The 21,706-nt window shown below is 33.5% G+C and overlaps 1 protein-coding gene across 48 annotated transcripts in view; it reads right to left on the bottom strand.

Annotated features, from left to right (window-relative positions):
* PTPRD (protein tyrosine phosphatase receptor type D) overlaps positions 1-21,706 on the bottom strand; it is a 1,163,449-nt gene that overhangs the window by 768,905 nt on the left and 372,838 nt on the right. For all 48 annotated transcript variants that reach the window (XM_038124763.1, XM_038124765.1, XM_038124766.1 and 45 more), the window contains one exon: positions 15,990-16,033. The gene's annotated coding sequence lies outside the window, so the exon portion shown is untranslated. The remainder of the gene's footprint in view (positions 1-15,989; positions 16,034-21,706) is intronic.

The following is a 21,706-nucleotide window of genomic DNA, read 5'->3' as shown; positions in this document are numbered from 1 at the left end:
CATCTACTGTGTTGACACAAGTGTTTTTGAACCATTGGATGAACAGATTTACAGAAATGATGCTATTCAGAAGAAATGGGACATACCTGCTGTCAGAGCTTCCACTAACCAAAAGAGTTATTGTCTACACAATATTGGCTGAACCAGAAGACTTCCTAAAATTTGAATAACAACTGCTTTGAAATCCTTAACTGAATATCATCTTCAGGAAAGAGGTGGGGAGATGATGCAGGAGTTAAAAGAAAAGGCTGAAGTAAGTGACAGAAAGGACACACAGTAGAGGCTAAGGCCCATGTTGAAAAGTTTCCTTCACTGCAGCATTGTTGACTTCTTGGTCAGTCAAAATTCTCTATACCATGACTGGGAAAAGATACCAGGATTACACCTGAAATATGTCTGGAATCAAGAATAACAAGTATCTTGCTGTATAGCTGTTTACCATTTGCAAGTACACATCCTGACCCAGACCTGCCAGAGTGCTGTGCAAATCACATTACAGCTGAGGTCCTCATGAGCCCTGCCAGTTTTGCATAGACTCTGCAGGATGTGTAAAAGGTTAACAACAGTCACCCATTCAGGAACATTACAGACATCATTCAAAAAGTCTGTACCAGAGGTCCAGCAGTTGAGCTGCTTTTCAGGAAGTCAACTGCCCTGGAGCTTTCATTTCCTATGGCTACTTATCTCAGCACAAAAATGAAAAACACAAACAGAACCATATATAATAATGACTGATACGATAAACTCTGATGTTCATTGCCAAATCATCCATTATAGACATCAGAGAGATAGAAATTAAAAAACCCAAACAATACTTGCTGTTGAGGGTTGTCTTGGTTTTTTTTGTTTGGTTTTTTTTTTTTTTGTTATCTCTCCTTTTTCCTTCTTTTTTTATCCCAGTCTATTTCAATGTTCCATTTTTAGTATTTTTCTTAATGATTTTCTGACTAAACAAACTCCTTAATCCAAACAAAATCTCAAAGCCTCAGAATCCATCAGTGTCAAATTTCCTGAGGCTCCAGCTAGCTAGAAGCAGAAACGTCCTGCAGCAACTTGTATGAGTGTATGGTGCATATAAAATGGGGCTTATATTTCTGAATAAAATGGGCTATAGTGGAGGAGAAATCATAAAGTTGAAGCACTTGTTGATAATCTTCAGAATTATTGCACCAAATTTTGGTATTGACATTTAAAGTTCTACTCCTTGCTTCTGTGATTAGTGTTTACTTAGAATCACATAAATACAAAGGTAAACATTTTTGATATTTTTGTAGTAAGAGTTCTAGGAGGGCTAGCCTTCACTTGCTATAGTATTAATTAGGGTAAGTATAAGAAGTTAACAACACAGTTAAGAGCACCACCATCTCTTTTTTTTCAAGAATATGGACAATTATTTTAAATATATTATTTTCTTGTAGATTTTCTTGTTTTATGTTTTGTTTCCTTGAGACAGCTTTCTTAGACACCTGCTGTAAGTGTGTCTATACACAAAGTAGTGTAACACCATACCTATTTAACTGGTAACTTCTAACTGGAAGTAAATCCAATCTAAGAGGTCAATGACTCATTTTTATTTTTAGCAACTTTTTTTCAGCTCCCCTCTATTCCAGCTTATTATACCCATATCAGTTGTGTCAAATCAATTACTTTTCTAGTTTTGGGGCTTTTTGTGGTTTTACTTTAGTAGTGTTTTCTATGTCTTTGGGTTTTAACATTTCACAAAATTACTTCCAGTTTTTTTTTTTTTTAATTTATTAAAATAAAATATACATTTAAAGAAAATAAATAGAAAAAAGAGTGTTCCTATCTAAAGACTTCTCATTACAGACTAATAAACAAGCAACTTAGAGTTCAAAGCTGACTCACAAAAGCTACTGGTGAGATGAAAGCAGAACATTGTCGAAAATATATTTTTAAAAAATTGTTGTTATTATAATCCCATTTCTTTTTGTTATCATTCCTAATACAGAATTTAATGTACCATCTTAATCCAAAAGAGAAGAGTGTTCTGAACAGCCTAACAAGTGGTGAATTGTGCCCTGGCAGCCAGGAGGACCACTAATATCCTGCGGTGCATCAGGCACAGCATCACCAGCCAATCAATTTCTTTCTGTGATGTAAGAAACAAGTGTTAATGCATGATAAAAAAATTAGAAATATGAAATTTTTGCCATGTTTTTGCCCTCCAGCTGGGAGATGGCAACCACAGCAATGCCTTAATAGGCAAGGGCAAATTTATGTGATAAGATCAGTTGGACTGGGGGACAAACAAAAGATAAATCAGTCCCTTGTGATAGTAAGTGAAGATATGTCAAAAATAACTACATGCTGCACAGAACAACACATCAATAGCAGTTATTATTCTAAGTATTTCCGAGATTATGCATATTCTTTTTCTATCAGCCATACATAACACATATGCACAAACAAGATACATGAAGTCTAACCAGATAGAACCAATCATGATTTCCCTGTCAACAGCACTAAGAGATAAAACAAAAAGCAGAAATATATATGAGAACAATTAAAAGTGGACCAGAGTGGGCAAGACCAAAATCCTTCTGGGAGCCCTTACTTCCAAAAATGCCTTCTTCATTCATTACTTTGAAGAGTGTGAATATAATCTTCAGGCTAACACTAGTGAAAAAAAAATGGGTAACAATCACTTTTTTTAATTCCAAAATATTTCTACCTAACTAGTAGATATAGTACCAGTATGCTTATGCACCTTTTTACACTTAGAAGAGTCTGAAGACATTGCTGCAGATGTGAGTTTTCAGAAAGTTCTCAAAAAATATTGCATTTTATTGCATGCAAGAAATGATCCTAGTAAATCTTCCAACCTGTGTAAGCTGTAAAAACATTAATTCATTTTACCTTTCAAAATCAAATCTTAATTTCTTAGCCAACCCTTTATTCAGTGAAAATTTCCTCGTCTTCCTTTGGTAACCAAGTTGTACCTTTTATTTCTGAAAGACTGCCTTCATGCCAGTGCAAATATTTACATGTAAAAATGATAGAAAATAATCTAAGTAGAACAAAACTTTGGAGTATATTGCTCTTGAATAACATCAAAGAGGAAGTAAGCTAGTGCTTTGACATGAAAATGGGCAATTGACCATCTTCAGCTTTCTTCCAGGAGTGCTGTTATATATGCTCCTTCACTCCAAAGAAGGAGGACAAAGTTGGTCAGAGATAATATTTACTCCTACTTTGTGAGTGGCTACATTCAGTTATTGCACAAAGTGCTCTGGTATTACAGTGTCTTTGAAGTAGATCTTCAGACTCTGATGCAGAAGCAGGGTTCCTGTCTGCATCTTTTTCAGCAATACTATTTCTTAGGGACTGAATTATCTATCTACTCATTTTAAGAAGGCATTCTAGAACAAAAATAGGATTTATGTTTTCACAACTGGGTAACCTGACCTAAAAGGTGCATGTACTCAGGCTGGCTTAATAACTTACAATCACTAAAACATACTATGACTTTTAATGCAATTACAACGCAATTACGGGAGACTTTTAAAAACTACTGTTTTCCTTTAAGTGGCACAGCAAAACCTTTATCATATCAAAGAAATCAATGAAAATGAAGTTACTTAATCAGGGTGAACCTTGCAAATATGTCTGGAAAGGAAACCCATAGAAAGTTCATGCCTCCCTCAATTTCCATCTTGTTCTGTTATCCCAAACATGTCATCTAGATTCAGTCTGGATATTTCTCCCCCACAATAGCTTCACCTGTATGAGTGTAAACTAGTAGCAAATTCCAGAGAACCATAGAGTCATAGAATGGTTTGTACTGCAAGGGATCTTAAAGACCATCTAAAGAAGTTTGATTTCTACTTTCAAACCCAAGCTAAAAATCTAAGGTAAAATAAATGTTAAAAATTCACATCATAGGAAGTAAAATATTTAGACACTATGCAAGCAAATAGAAAGTTTAAAAAGACTTTAGTACGGGGTTATATACAAACAGATATTCAGACAATTTTTTAAACACCTATAAAACTTTTGATGTACAACAACTGATTCTGATTTTTAAAGCCTTCACTGCATATAATTTAAGAAAGAAGACAAGGTGGTATAGCAACATAGTGACAGAACACTTTAAATGATGAAACTAAGATATCAGAAATCTTAAAATAATATTAGAGAGAATATTTTGTATCAGCATGTTAAATATGTACTTGTTAGGGTAATTTTGACATTCAGAACGTTCTTTCCATTCTATGTAAGAAAAAAAAAATCTCGGTCCTTGTCTCATTATGATTTTACGTTTTATGTAAAGTGAAGGTTTTATTAAGTTCTGACAGTCTTGTGCAAGCACAGAAATAATTAATTGTTTATTTCAATTAAAACCCCCATTTTTTTCAGACCTTCAACATTGCAGTTTAAACTGTGAAAACATAAAAACATGCAATCTGTAAAATATTTCATACAGCAAAATATATTGTGAAATTACTAAACCTGTGCATTATTTCTTAAATAATATTTAGTTTATTTTGCCTTTTTCCCCCTAGCTGCATAGGCTTAGATAATTGTAATGATTTCTATTGACATAATCAACAACAAAAAAATTATACATTAACCCCTATTCCTAATACTCTACATTTAATGCAATGATCTGGGTTTCTTTTGTGAAAGGTTCCCAGTGTGTTATATTGTCCCTGACATTTTTTTCTTCTGTATTTTATCACTAGATTATTATCTAATGAGTACAATTTCCCATTGTAGTGCAATATTACATCTAACACCTTAATTTTATTCCCGGAATTATTCACATATTTTGCTCATTCTTCTCTGAAAATTCCTTATATTGTGGCTGTTCGAAGAAGTATGGCATATTACATCAACCATGAGATTTCCTTCACAGCTCTGAGAAATCTAATGTTGTAGCTCTTGGGCATTTGAGTCATTAAGGGAATTTTCATGTTCAGTGCCCTGAGACAGATTCAGCCTTGCATAATTCAAAACAACTTCACACCACTTATAGTAAATGGTCCATGCAGGAATGTTTACTTTTCTTATCTGTCCTTTCTCCTTCCTCATAGAAGATTTTTAAACCTTGTTTGAATTCTCTTTCCTCAATTAATGGCAAAAATTTAAAGTGATATCAACTTATTACCAAAAAACAAAAAAAAAAGAAAAATTGTTTAAAAACTGGAAAGTACTGAAAATTAGATTTATCAGCCAGTGTTCTGCAAATAACTGATTTCCATGTTATCACCTTCATTCTCCACAAACATTCAAGTGGGAAAACCTCTTACACCAAGTGAAGTTCCCCCACAATCCGTTTGGCAGGTCTGAACCAGAAGACATAGATTTTGTTCTTAATTATATAAATTGAAAAAAAAATCCGTAGAAATTTGTATTAAGATTTCTTGGAAGAGCTGAAATGAAAACTTTTGCCTGATTAGTAAGAGAAAAATATTCCTAAAAAGGCATCCAAAAAGGAAGAAGGATATGAAATGTCTCAAACTGTGACTAAAACAGGAAATTAAATTGAGTAATGAAAGGTACAACCTGAAGTATAGATTAGCTGAACTATGCACAGCTTTCAAAAAAGTCAATAACAAATCAGAGATTGTTTAGAATTAAAGTAATGTTAAAGAAATTAATGAATTAATATTACTGCTCAGTAATGCTCTTACTCATAGCAATGCAGGGACTAGTGTGCATTGAATAATGCTGAAGAATGTAATTCACAAAGCCTATTCCATATCTGAGTGCATGTGGCTGTAACGAAAACTTAGAAGTTAGACTTTCCTTTTGTTCACTATTAAAGATCTTTCTCTACATTTATTTCTTTAAATTTTAGTTTGAAATAGAAGCAGTTTAAAGAAAAGAAAAATTCTGTGGTTCAGAAATGAATGCCGCTATTAATTGAGCAAATAATATAACCAAGTCCATTTTCCACTTTCATTTTCTTCTTCATGTTCAGCTAAATCTCTAAGATTGATCTTTTTATATAAATTTCGTGCACATTCACACAAACGCAAGTGCTAGATCAGAAATCATGTTACGAAGGTTCCTATAACTATAGATAAATTTGCAGTCAATACTGCAAAACCTCCCCTAATTTACAGACTGAACTAAACAGACAAAATATCCTATTAAATATTTTCTATTTTGTCTCTGAATTTAAATCTATCTCAAGCTCCTGCACTTGAATTCCACCATTAGTTTTAGGAGTAAAAAGGAGAAGATTTTCTAGATCTGAGCAATCATTAGCAAGGAAAAAAAAGGGAAATATGATGAAAAATAGGAAATTCCACACCAATTGGTGAATCACTAGATGTAAGTAAGTCTTGGAAATGTTCTAAAGTGCTTGGAGAAACACCTTGGAAAAACACAGTTTGATTTAGGATTTTTACACACGTAGGCAAGACCGTGCTTAATTACACAGCATGCTTTGAAATATTTCTGGTTTTATAGATAAGAGAAAGTCTCCAGATTCTGTACTCTTTTAAATGCCTCTGAAAAGGTTTCCTGCACAAAAATGAACAGTTAACACAAATATTATTGCATGTAGGAAAATGAACAATAAAAGTATATATTATAGTGTATATTACGTACCATCATTCTCTTTGAATTCCCCTAACATATAAGACTATATAACATAAAAAAATAAACTATGGAATCTCTTCCACTCAGTTATTATTCTCCATTGTTGAATAGCTCAAAAGTGAAGACAGCATTCCAGGAGGAACTTACATTTTAAAGTAGTGTCAGAAAAGGGAAAATGCTCTCTTTGAGTTAAAAAAAACCCAAAAAACCAACAAACAAACAAAAAACCCAACAAAAAAACCCAAAAAAGCCCCAACAAATCTTCCATTTCATTAGTTATTTCTGTAAGTAAGATATGAATGTTCATATTCCATTACTTTGTCTTTTATTTCTGTATTTTGTAGGCACAAAAACTTTCTCCAGGCACAAAAACTTTCTCCAGTATTTATGTCTTCAAAGTCTTCTATGTTTCTCTAAACTATAAGAGGACTAAACCAACATGGTAATGACCTACATTTTATGTGTGCTTTTGTTGCATGGAGGGAAAGGCTAATGAGGGGTTGCCATGTTAAGGACATTCTCCTGCCCATCCATCCAGGAACTGCTCTGGCAGTCTGTTTCACACCCCCCGAGCTGGGACTACACCTCTTCACAGCTACACCCCACTCCTCACCCAGTCAGACTAGGTTTTCACACCAGCTCAACCCCAGGTTTCCCACAGAAGAGTCTAAGGTGTCCAGATGCTTAAAATAACTTAATTATGGTAAAATAACAAATTATCAGTTTGATCTGGGTGCCTCCTGGGAGGGACTCGGAGAAAAGGAATCCCTGGTCTCTCATACCCTCAGTCTGTGCAATGGAGGTTTCGCTCTTCCAGCTGAGTGTCCAGTCACCTCAGCCCCTGCCATGTCTCTGAATGTTGACTCACCTGGATGGTGGCAGAAGCCCCTGCACATCTTTTTGTGCAAAGGGCTAGCAATTCACTGACCTCTTCTTGTCTGGAGCTCCCAGCCCCAAGAGCTGAACCTGCAGCTCAGTCAGCAGCTTGCAAACTGAGCTACCTGCACCAAATGTATTCCTCAGCAGCCCTCGAACAGTAACCTGAACTAGTCCTTAATATTTTGTTTCATATAATGGCAATCCAAATTAGGTTTCTCAGATTTGTACAGGATCCAGGATGGTAGTGGTTTATTCCTTAAATACAGATGTTATTGTTTATGACAGAGAAAATTTTGAAATAGTTACCTTACATTTGGCCATAGGTGAATAATTCTCTCCCTTTTACATTTTAAGAACTCCAGGTAGTCCTTTATAATGGTAAAATAATTTAATATTTCAACAATATTTCAAGTTCTTTCGGATAAGAAGAGTATTAGCATACCCTCTAAAATGCAGGAAAGTCATGATGCATCATTCTACTGAGGTAGTTAGCATTATAAATCCTGCTTCATTGAGGTTGAATAGAAATTTACAAGAAAAAAAGGAAATTTCCTGAGAGGCAAAAAAAATGCATTTATCTTAATAATTCACTTAAAAAAAATAATTTCTACCTGTAAGTCAAAACAAGAGTTTTTGTTTTTCAGTGTGGATATTTCACTTTCCCCTCATTCCTCTCAAAGCTCAACTCCCTGAGGGGATGGTTCTTCTGTACTTGTAAGTGTACTGCAGAGTTTCTTTGGCAACAATGCTTATAATCAATGAAAAAAAGTGGTTTTAAGCCCCTAAGCAGAAACAGTCAGAAGCAGGACTAGCACCAAGGAATCCATCAGGCACAGCATTCTAGTCAGCTGCTGGGTGAGAAGGATTTAACTGGAAAATCTAGCAGTGTGGAAATTTATGGGACTGAGCTGCAAGTCTATGGTTCACTAGAAAACAGATAAAAGCCTTGCTGAAAGGACACAAGTCTCATTTATCAAAGAGTCTCATTTATCAAAGAGTCCTAGAGTGAATGACAAACAAGTAAAAAGGTAGACACACTTCTATTCAGCTGTCAGAGGGGCCAGGTTCTGAGGAGATTCTTATCTGCTCTGGGAAAATAAAAGTGAGGAAAAAAAATCTGCTGACATCCTTTTCATTTAGTATCCAAGAGAGTTGTGGTAAACCAGAGAGGATGGAAGATCCTTGTAAGTCTTTCCTTTTGGAAAGTAAGAGAAAAAGAGTGCTTATCAGTTAAAAAATAAATAGCATATAAACCTGGTTCTCAAAATACCAGATATCTTCTGAGAGCCTGAATTGTGGTATTGACACTTTAAAGATTTTTTTAAATATTTTAATTTTACATTATCCTTACATTAAGATGTACTGTTGAATTAAAAACATTCTCTACATACAAAGAGCATCAAAAGAACAACAATTTACAAGTATCTTTACAATGACTCTCTTTCTGAACACCATTTTGATTTAGTTCCTAAATTCCTTGTGTTTTTCCAAAATCCAGAATCTACAAAGGAAGGATCTACATGTTTCACCTACTTATGGGGCTTCACAAAGAAACAATAACAGTTAAGTATCTCCCTCATATCTTAATTTTCACTTTCAAAATGAAACCCTAACCTGATTTTTCTTGGTAAGATTAGGATTTACTAAACACAATATTTTGTGTTTTTGTAACATAATATGGTCTCTGTAGGACTAGATATTGAAAAATAGCAATACTAGAAAATACCTGCTTTTTATTTATTCAGGAAGAAAAAAAAAAAACCACAAAGAAAACCCCCATGGCATAGCTCATGCTTTAAGTTCATTCAGTGATTCAAACTACATTTACACCTCTCTGTATTTTTTCCCCTCCTCAAAATTGCAATATTCTTTAGCTTTACTGGGATTTATTTCCCATATGTAAATTCAAATAGGTGTTATAATGACACAAATAAAAAAGCTTTTAATTTCCAAAACTTATTAAAAATCTGTCTCTTAAAAAAAAAGAAAAAAAGAAAAAATGTTTGAAGTACAAATGAAAGACAATATCTGAATAAAACTAATCCCCAGGAGAATCCATGGCACCTGCCAGACTCTGCAAAGGTTTTACAAATGTTGTCTTCTGCAAAGTTGACTGCAAACATCATAAGGCCTTTGGTAAATATGTATACCAGCCTTTTTGTTTGAGCAGAAATATTGAGCTTCCTGCCATTATGATTATAAAATAGAGAAGATTATTTCAGGGATTTTTTTTTATATTTGATTAGTGGTTTCTCTTTTTTTCTTGGGATCGAGTTTCAAATCACACAGAGAATGAAGTGTTTGAAATTAGTCTTCCTTAGTAATACAAGGCTGGCAAAACAAACCGTTTAGAAGCCATTCATGAGTAAACATACAGAAACAATAATGCTGGAAAAGAAAAAAAAAATTGGCTGTCTCATCCACAATAACAGAATGACAAGGAAAAATTCTGCACCACAGGAAAATAATACTGTTTATATTGCATAATGTAAAATGTTTATCTCTTTTGCGGAGGCAAAATACCACATTTTGTGTGTCTCCAATTATCTACTGATAACTGTATCAAATTAATTTTATCTGATGATCATTTCAAGTATTGTGTTCCTAGTGTTTCCTTCTTTTTTAAAAGAGCAGCACAGTAAGAAAAAAATCTAATAAAAATTTGCAAAACAACACAGAACTTAAAATAAGCATAATTAGCTTCTGTGGGATCTACTAAAGCATGTGCTATGGTGCTTATGCAGACACCATCATTAAGAGAGAACTTACACTTACCTCACTTTGCCTTCTTGCTGTTGTTGCCATATTACATATTTGAAACCCTGCTTTTTGGACAAAAACTATATTGTCTTACTTTTCTTCACAATACATTACTAACTATTTATCTTTTAATGAGCTTTGAACATGAAGTCTCAGCTACAGGCCTTCAAGTATGTCAGGGAAAGATTTTTATCCAGATAAAAGTATTTGAATTCCTCATCTGACCTCCTTATATCCAAACTTTACAGAGATATTTCCATCAGTGTAAAATTTACAGAATTGGAGTTTTGGTCCTAACTAACACTAGGAGATGTCAGAAAACATTTCAGTAACAGTGTTCTGAATATTAAGATAAGAAAAGAGTGAGTGAACAGTAGGAACTTTTTCTGCAGACAAGCACTTGACCGCTGTCTTCAAGAACCAAACAATGCTGCAACATCTCTCTCTTCCAGACATGACACAGAAGCCATCTGAGGGTAGCTACTTCACCTCTCATTTACTGACCTCAGACATGAATTATGTACAAGAGGAGAAAAATGTTTTGTCATGGTTTTTCTCTACATATGTCTTGACACTATAAAAATGAAAATGGTAATTGCATTAAATGCCAAGAGTTTCTGTTTGTTAATTCAGAAATTTACCTTTACTACCAACTGTTGATCCATTCAGAATTACACATTACTGCCATCCCACTATCAATCCTCTGCAATGTGGTAAAAGTAAATAATTAAATAATTAACAGAAACTCTGTGAAGCCATCATAACGGTAAAAGCTGACATTAATCTTGTATGCAAGCTTATAACTTTGACTTAAATTGCAAAATTGAGAAAGCTGAAACCCAAATGTATTACTTTTTTATTATTTTTACAAAGTGAATGGGTGATAAAGGCTGCAAAGTGAAAACAGCCCTTTGAGAAGGAGGCATAAGACATCTGACAATAGATTTTTATACAGCTGAAACACGATATGTATAATGAATTTAGTAACACTTGACATGTAAGTTTAGTAGATACTCTTGAGCTAGTTTCCCTCCTACCATTTCATCTTTCCTGATGAAATGAAAAAATTGGTGCATTGATCAGTTTGAAAGATGACTAGGATTCTTCTGTGGACAGCAGCAGATCATATGTACAAGGAAGCTGTGCAGGAGATACATTATTCATGATGAAGTTATAAAACCTCATATCCTGGAGCAATGGTAACTATAGGCTTCTAAATGTACATTTTACAAAAATACTACAATGTTAAAACCTTGTGCTGAGTTTCCTGACATATATTACAAAGAATTTAGATATTTGTCCCAGTTAGTTAATACACTGAAAGACTTCCATTTGTCTTTTCAAAAAGGCAGGTTTCCACCTTACAGCTGAAAATATTGCTTATTTCCACTCTAAATACCTGAGTAGTATTGGTTGGAACTGCCCTCTGGGAGATTCACTTGTTCTTTTTAGAAAATATAATTATTTTATGCTTTTTTTCATTTATCATGCGCTACTTTGTGTTAAAAAAGGTAAGGTTATCTGCTGAGATCCTATGGGGCATGTAACCTTTGTAAATTGTTTTAGAAAGACTAACAAATGTTACTTTTGCCAGTGCAATGAACAGACATTAAAGTATGTAAAACAAAAGCCTTGCTAATTTTTCTGGATCTTAATATAATAGAGATACAGGGCTAGGATTTCTTAGTGACTTTTAAACCCTCAAGGAGAAAAAAGAATGATTCAAAGGCAAGAACATATATGTAGACTGCTATTTTTCTATCTGTTTTGTTTTTTTGTTTTTTTTTTTTTTTTTTTACCACTAATTTAAGCCATGCGCTGCATAGTCATTTTATGAGACTATAAAATTGTTCTCAGTTTGTATACATGTAATTTTTTTTCTTTAATATTTAGGTGGGATGTAGGTGTGTTTTACTCAGTTTTTAGTGCATTTCAGGTGGAAGTGTTCTCTTGTATCTTTTATTTTCACTTAGAAATACCATTTACAGTTTACTATTATTTTGACTAAAATAAATAGAATGGACTAAAAATATTAGCAAACTCTATTTAGTTAATGAACATATAATACATAAAACAGTGAAAGAATCCAGAAATTTGTGAAGAGAATACTAGAAAAGCTACTGTATGAAGAGACAGACAAAGAACTGAAAAATATTTATCTTTACAGACTCAAAGATCACATAATTTGCTCCATTCACTGCTTGGATGTACATACACTGGACCTCATATCAAAATAGAACAGGCGAAGAATATTGTAAGGATTCTGCTGGAAATCATACGAACATCAAAGTCTCATTGCATATTAACACTGAAATATGCTTTTAAAGCACTTCGAAGCCTAAGGAATACAATTTTTATCTTGCTAAGGTACAGATTATGAAGCATGATGATACAACAAATACTGTCATATGATTTAATTAATACCAATTATAATAGAATCTGTTCAACTTTTTCGATTAGTAATGCAGATTTAGTTACATTTCAATCAGAAAAATCATCTTTTCGTATGATTGTGTCAAAATTGTCGAGATATTATCACTTCTAACTTCTTTTTGTATGAACCAATTTTTGTGTAATAGGTTTCTTTTTAGTTTATTTCCTTAATTCTATTTCTGATGCTTTTTCTTCAAGTTTATTTTAACATACGAGACTTTTCAAAAAATATCAGTCTGACAGTCATCAATATAACATTATTTTTGTTTTGTTTCTTTGGAACAGGCAGTGTCATAAAGACATGAATAAAATCAGTAATCGGCAAATTGTTATTAACAATTACAAAATTTTAATATATGATTTTTTTTAGGTTTTTTTTTAATTAACTTCATTATTGCATGATAAAAACTGAATTGACAACTTCAACCTTTACTTGCAAATAAAGAACATAATTATTCTCCTTTGCAGTCAAACACTGCTGCTGGCAATTCAGAAGAAAAGAAATGGGTGAAGAGGTTTCCTAATCCAACTTTTTAAAAATGTTTAATTGACTTTGGACAATGATTTAGTTATATCAGAAGAATAATAAAGCTGAAAGGGAGAATTTTCTGTCTATTTGCACATATTGCATTTCTAGGAATCTCTTAGTAATAATATTTTTAGAGATCTAGATTGATTTAATGATAAGAAACAGATTTTATTCATATAATAAAGGGGTAAGCTTTAAAACAGACCAACAATTAGAATTTTTCAATGTCTTCAAATTACTGAAAAATTTATTTAAAACAATAAACAAAATAATTTCTTTAATTAAAATATACCTGTTTCCAGACACTATAATTTAGACATTTTTCAAAGATCCTTATTATCTGTAGATCAGTTTTTAAGGGACTTTAATATTAGTCTGACGGTTTAAGAAATATTTGAAGTTGATGATAAGTATTTGTCATTTGATAGAACAGTACAGAATCAGTTGAAAAATAAATTTTAGTTCCCTCATTTGTATTTCTCCGGAAAAAGACAAGGCTTCATTTTCATAAGGAAGTTCAGCATTGTGTTTTCTAATATCCTGAGCTATTTTTTTATAATCATCCTTGCAAATATTAAAGAATTTATACAGACTTAATTAAAAACATTTTTTAGTTTTTAGTGTGCTTTGCATTTGAGTGCAGTCCAGGAATAATCCTCTGAGCTAAAATTGTGCAAAAATTATCATGCACCTTCTGCTAACATAATGCTAGCTTTATTCAGTAATCTCAATTTGGTCTGAACACATTTGTTCTAATGGCACCTTTGCTGGCATGAAATAGTAGTCTGCAAGTTATTGAATCTGTTTTTCACCTGGTAGTATCAGTTACCACCAGGTGAAAATGCTTAGGGACATGGTTTAGCGGTGGAATTGGCAGTGCTAGGTTGATGGATGAGATGATCTTAAGATTTTAACATTAGCATTTCTACCTAAATGTTTGTATGATTCTATTCTATGAATCTGTGCACGGAGCTGCAGTTTGTATCTTGAATGGGTAAAGTATTTTACTGCATTTTGAATCAAAATATTGGTTTTAGGATGTAACACATCTTACTGTTCAATATCCCTTTTCCCTCCTATTTTGTTAGAAGTATATTGCTAGTGTTGCTTGCAACCATATGAAGCCAACTGCATGCATAGGTTTCTGTGTGAAAATATCTTAGGAGAATATCAGTTTTCCATTTGATCTCTAAATGTGTTGTTCAGACACTGCACGTGAATGATTCATTATATTTTGTAACATTATATTTTCTAACATTTAAGGTTAGAAAATGGCATTTTCCCTTCTTGTCTTGCTTCCTCCCAATAAAACATTATTTCTGACCATCTGGTGGCATTATCAGGATACACCTTGGAGTACTGAAGAACAGCTCCAGAATAAAAATACATTTATTTATTGAGTATGATACAAATAACTCAGTAGGCCTGAAATCAGTGTGGCTACAATATTAAGGATAATATGCCAGGTGTCTCATAGAGTGCTCTGCACATGTGCTTGAATAGTATACTGTATTCTCACAAAACACATCAAAGGAAAAGAAAAATGAAACTCATTAATTGAGGTAATAAAGATTTATGTTCAAGCAGTGAGGTGATGAAAATTAATACCACTGTGCTGAATGGAACGGAACTGTGACAATTGAAATGAATTGAAGATATACCTCAAGTGATTTCTGTGGCTTTAGGAGATTGCTTTTAAATTTGGGGAAAAGAAAAATGAAAGGTTCTCCCAGGAGCCAGCACAGATGATCTTTTCCCAGTATTGTTCATTCTTTTACTTCCTTGCATCTTTTTCTGTGTGTGCAGTGAAACAAGACTCATTTTCCTGTCTAGAGAACTTCTGTTTCTTTAGAGACTGGGATTAGTCTAAGTTCTAAATCCAAGTCCTAAACTCACCAAACCAAAGGCAAAATTCCAGGTGTGCTCGTGAACATGTGCTCGTGTTCAGGATTATAGTAACTTTATCCAAACAGACTTCATGGTATCTTTAACATATAGAAATAAGGATTAGCAGCCAGCATTATAATGCAGCGTGGTAGTAGTAGTCCATATTAATAATATTGCACAAATTTTGCTGTTGAATAACGGCATGATGGGTTCTTTACTTAAAAAAACCCCTTTACTGTTGGTCATTCCCTCCATTCAACCAGTTAACATGTTTCTGCTCTAGCTGTGCCATTGAGTCTTTGGTATCTGAGCCTGTTATTGGGATAAAGCAAAACTATATAAAACAAAACAATAAAAAGTAAAATGATACAAAAATTGGACAGGAAAATGTTTCCCTTTAAAGCTCACTAAGTATGCTATATGTGTGAGAGAGATGTAAATTGTATATTAGGTCTATGTAAATTTTTCCACAATAAGAAGCAACTTTCTAAGCACTACAGAGAAAATAACTATCTCAGGCATAGATAAAGGAGAAACTCCATGATTAATAGGTAGCTAAAAACATACAATTTGTTTTTCCTAAGAATAACTCATCTTCTTTCAGTTGTCTTTTCTAGAGTCAAGTTACCTGAAGGAACGAAGTAATCTAGGAGTGTTTTCTGTTGCTGCTCAAATATTTGAGAGTAGTTTACTAAGAAGACTTAATTCTTAAGTTCAATGTACTCAGTGAAAAGTTATGCCTGAAAAAAACCTAATGAAAAAGTTACTTACTTAAATCAAGGTTAAGGCTGCATAAACAGTGCAGTGGGAGTGGCTTAGTATTTTAAAAATAAATGGATAACAGATTTCATTCATTGAAACTCAATTTACAGCAACCAGTTATTATGATTACAATGAAAATATACCAAGGACAAAGAATTTTTTAACTTACTCTTCTCCAAGGCACATCCTGTTGTTTTGTCTCAGGACAGAGATCTAAAAAATTAAGAAACATTTGATATTATTGGTAGTAATAGTCACTGTCAAATACCATGGTTCTCTTTATGCATATATTTTTATTTGTTGATAGGTAGAGTCAGAAAGAATTATGATTTTCAACACCTCATACATACATTAAAGGAAAAATTAGCAAATGAAAATATAGATACACTCCTGCGTTTCTTTCTATTTTTCCTCCTATTAATTATGCTTCTGAATTTTCCTACAGGTCTCATTATCACAGAATCATAGATTGGTTTGGGTTGGCAGTCACCAACCCTAAATCACCTTAAAGATCTTCTAGTTCCAACTACCCCACCATGGGCAGGGATACCTTCTACCAGACCAGGTTGTTCAGAACCTGATCCAGCCTGGACTTGAATTCTTTAAGGGATGGGGCAGCCACAACTCCTCTGGGCAAACTGTTCCTGTGCCTCACCATTGTTATTGCAAAGAATTTCATTTTAGATCATATCAGAGTGCATTTTTAATTGCAGTTTTCATAACTGAATGTTTAAATTACCTCATAAATGAAAGTCTACACTTACGCAGAATTCAATTTTTGTACTATGGGTCACAGTTTCTAAATATATAGCTTTGTAGTTCTTGAAACATATTTTCAAGCTTGAATCAGTTTGCAGATATTAATGACATTTAAAGACTAGCTCAAATAAAAACTCTATAACGCAAAACACTTAAAATTACTGATTTTGAGCCTGTATAAAACATCCTATTAAATACTATATCTTTTTAATGGCTTGGGAATTTTTATTATCTATTTTTGGTAAAGTAAGACTCAAATAATAGTAATTAGATAACAATAATCAGGGTAGGTAATGAACCTTAACCCCAGTGTTCTTTCATCTGAGTCCTTGATATTGTTGCAACAAAAACCTCATCTGTAGAATTTTGGTATGCCATTGCATAATTTTAAAATATTCATAATGAAGGATGAAAGCTTAATTAGATTGATCTGAAAATTAACTTTATATTCACATGGGATTTGACCGCATGCAATACCTATACTAACATTTCTAATGTGCAAATCTTAAGATATTTGTTTTTTGAAGAGTGAGAAGTTCAAAAGCCCTATTCCTCAATTGTTCCCACCAATTTTTCCGTCAGTATCCACCCCTAGTATATGCACCTCCAGTATTAAAACTGTATAGGCAATGTTCATGTAAGTATTCAAAATGCTTCTGTTCAGAAAAACTTATGGTGGTTACAAGTATGAAGGGCTGTAAGGTTTAAGAATAACAACAGATGCATTTAGAGGGCTGAAATTTACCATATCTTGGGTTTAGCCCTGCAGTAATTAGAAATGATGAATCTTAACTGTCCAAACAGGAGAAGATTGATTGCTCCTAGGAAGAACATATTTTGTGGAGACAGAGGACAAAACTAGTCCTAAGCAACTTGACTATATGAATAAAAAATACTTGAAACTGACATGGGATCAAGACTTTTCAAATATAATTTTGGGAATATGGATACCTGAGCAGAAATCAGGTAAATGTAGAAATTGTAGGGGAGTGTAGAAATTTATATCAGAAATGGTGTATAGTCAGTGCATTATCTGACTGACTATACAGCTTATTACTGCTCTATACATGTAGTTCCCCTGCCAAAAAAAAAGACCAAACAAAACAGCAAATGCATGCAAGAAAGCAAACCAGTCTACAAAAAAATGACCAGATCTAACAAATCTAAATACACTAAAATATTTTAGTCTTTAGTATTTAGTGTTCAAATCAGTTAGGCTTTGAGTTTCCTTGTTTCAAAAGCTGAATTACACTCTGGAGAGTTATCCAAACTTTTAAACTTTGCAAGGTTAATTTTGTAATTAGCAGTGGCCTTAATGTAATTTATTAATTTACTCCTTTTGAAACAAATTGAATAATCTAAACACTGTGAAACCCTTCCACAGCTCACCTTTAAGAGCAGTGACTGATCTCATCACTCATCAGATTTCTTTAAAGTCTTTAAGCAGGATTTACTGATAAATATCTTTATGGAGGACACAAGAAAGAGTTTGTCATATTTTGGAAGAATTCCTTAATTGTATTTAGGGGGATAGCATATCCTTGAAGTGAAAGGAAAGGTTACTGAATTTTTTAGATTCAGGAGTGCATTTCTTTTAAGTTAAACATCAGTGAAAACAAGTAGGCCTATTTCAAAGTGCGCAATTCATAACATCTTTAAAAACCTCCAAATTTGTAAACAGCAAGAGTTTCTTTCACATGGCAAATTCCTAACTTTAGGATGTCATTCTCAGGCTAATAAATATGCAACACCAAATAACTATTCTTTAAAGCAGTCATACCAGTTGCATCGTGTGATGGCTCATCACCAAGGTGAAGTATATTTTGCTGCCAAGTGCCATGTTTCTTTGTGAAACTTCTGCCACCTTTCTTAATCTACTCCTCAAAATATCAATTTTACCCTTGTGTTCCTTTATTACATAAAATCAGAGGTATTGGGCAACAATCTTTCCAGACTTAGTCACCAGCTTCCAGTAACAGTTTTACCTTCTATACCACATGTGCCAGTTTCCCTAGATCTAAAGATGATTTATCTTTTACTTGAAAGACTAATGTTTACGAAAATACAAAAAACCAAAGAGTTAGTGTTAAGAAAACTGACAGGAACTGAAGAAAAAAAAACCAAAAACCTATGCACTGAACCTAAACAGACATCAAAGATGTTTTTTGAGCTTTCATTAAACTGTTAAGAACACCAATAGTTTTCTTGGACAGTGATATTTGGCCACTGTGAATTAATTCCTTCTTCCCTTATTTACATTGGTATCAACTGAAAACAAGAACACTGAAGTTTATATGGTACAATGAGAAACTGTGAATGAGGATTATGTTTGGGATGTCCACCTTTTTAATACCTCAACAGAAAATAACCTTACTTCTGACGTCACCTGATAAAGCATTAGAATTTTGTGGTAAGAAAAATATTTTCTTTAAATAACACATTTGTCATCGTCTGAACTCCAAGGCTTGCGACTTTCTCACTGTATATCCATGATGTATTTCATGTAGAAAAGGAAAAAAAAAACCAACTCTTCTGGAAAGTATGTTGCTGACTCAAGAAATTTTTTTTTTTTGGTTCTGTGGGGATTTTTTTGGTTTGTTTTTGTTTTGAATTTTTTTATTTGCTTGTTTTTAATGCATTTTCTTGATTATCTTATTAAAGATGACTAAGCCCTAAGACTTGTGAAAAGCATTTCAGTATGTTGAAGATAGGTGTAGATTTGCCAAAACCCTTAGTCATCTAAATATCACCAATGTGATTTCTAAAGGGACCTATAGGTTAGCTGTTCAGGTGCTTTTCCAAGTAGTTAATTCCTTCTAAAATTCAGTCTGCAAGTCCTATCTCAGAGTTCAAAATTAAAGAGCTGATGCAATGCCTAGACAGATGCATCAACAGCTATTCTGAGATTATTATGAGGCATCTTAATCAAAAGCATTTGATCCTTTTGGGACTGGGACTGAGGGGAGACAGGGTATCTGCTATTGCAACTATGATGATATATGTGTGAATATTACTCCTATGGTAATAAAACTACTGTGTAAAAATTAACTTTATTTATGGAATGGTATTTCTTATTAAAGTTGCAGCTGGAGGCCTTTAATCTGGCTCTGACTGTTGTGCCAACCCTAAAGTGTTAGTCAGTAGTATGAAATATTTATTATTTGAGACAAAGAGGAGAAAAACAGTAATAAAATGGGAAAAAGAAATCTATCAAAATTAAACCTCTCTTGAAAATACATTCAATTACTGTCAAAAGACTTGAAGTATTTAACCTTTAATGTATAAATATTTGCTTTATATTTCTTTATTGGGAATTTCAAGCTAAGAAATCTGTGGTAGTTAATCTTCTTGATCTCCATCAAGAATCTTCTTTGCAAAGGCCAGCCAGCTAGGGAATATATAATTGCTCGCAACATCTTGTCAATTATAGGTAAATAGGCACACTAGAAAAGCAAGAGGGTTCAAAATAGGGAAAGTAAATTAAAGAATTATTTTTGTACCAAGATCCTTCTATAAGGGAAGAAGTGAGCGATATTTTTTAAAAGCTATTGCTAAATAGCAAAATAAATTATGCTATTTCAGCATAAATTTAGGCATATGTTCCTCAAATATGATAATATAATGGTGAGTAAGCCCTCTGCAGCATGCAGTTTGGTCCCAAATCATTGAGATTATGTACTTTTTTTTAAGTTTGTGAGGAGTTCTTTTACCATAAAAAAGCAAAATTTTAAGCAACAGTGAATCTGCATGCTCATGTTGTAGTTGACTCCCATTCTGCTCTTATATATATGATACAGGTACACTTAGTTTTTATACTGACAATGACCTAATAAATGCAATAGCTCTTCAGCGTGTACATTCTACATCATAATTTGTAAAAGTGCACCCTAACTATTCTTTCATCCTAATTATTCTTTCAAAATCCCTGGAGGACTCTATTACTGCCAAAAATAGTAGTTATAGTAATGTCTTAATTAGCTAAACAGCACTAACAGATATCAATTCAATCTAGTACATCCAAATTAGATCCATCACTATCTCAAACCCTTTGAGCCTCGCTTTGGGTGCTGAAAAAGGACTGTCATAGTTTAACCTCAATCAACAGCTAAGCCCCACACAGCCACCTTGCTCAATCCCCTACCAAAGGCGAGTGAACCTGAAAAATAAAAGGCAGTTAAGCAGGGAAAGGAAAAGTTGTGCACACAAGCAAAGCAAAACAAGGAATTAATTCACAGCTACCCTTGAGCACGCAGGTGCTCAGCTATCTCCAGGGGAACAGGGTCCATCATGCGCAGAGTTACTTGGAAAGACAAATATTGTATCTCCAAATGTTCCACTCTCCCTCCTTCTTCCTCCCACTTTATACACTGGCATGGTGCCACACAGTCTGGAATATCCCTTTGGTCAGCTAGGGTCACCTGTTCCAGTTGGGTCTCTTCCATCCTCCCAAGAACCCCCAGTCTCCTCACCAGCATGGCAGAACAAGAAGCAGAAAATATTTTAGTTCTGTGCAAGTCCTGCACAGCAAAGAACAAAAATATTTTTATAACATCAACCCTGCATTCAGCACAATTCAAAACCAGCCCAATTGTAGCCACAATTGTACCATATTATCAGACTGCAGCTCTGACATTAATATGTCACACCGCTATACTATTACATGGATGGCAAGATAATATTAGCCTTTGATTTCTGCCTAATTTTTACCAGACAAAATGTTTTCTGTGCAATACATGTAACATTGAATAACATATGAGCAATATTTCTACAGATATCTCATTAATATTTATGCATCTGCTTTATGTATCTACTTCATAATTTTTTTCTCTATTACACTTATTTTATGTTTTTCCTTATGTAACTCTGCTGTGTAGACACAAAAAAAATACACTCATCATGCTCAGACAGTACTATTTATCCAATAAGCAAATTCAAGCTATGTGATTTGCCTTCTGATTTTCACACTGGTAAACTTATTTCTAAGTTCTACTAATGATTTGAACACCTGTCTTTTTAAGTCTGGATCACAGATCATAACATCTCCAAGAGCTGCTCAGCATACTAACCTCTAACATAGGTCTAAAAGCAGTATCTCCATCTGTTATCGCTTGTTTATCTTTTAGATTT

The sequence above is a fragment of the Motacilla alba genome, chromosome Z, assembly GCF_015832195.1.
Source record: "Motacilla alba alba isolate MOTALB_02 chromosome Z, Motacilla_alba_V1.0_pri, whole genome shotgun sequence".
NCBI classification, from domain to species: Eukaryota; Metazoa; Chordata; class Aves; order Passeriformes; family Motacillidae; genus Motacilla; species Motacilla alba.
The sequence above is the reverse complement of the archived record's forward strand: the minus strand, read 5'-3'. Positions and strand labels throughout refer to the sequence as shown.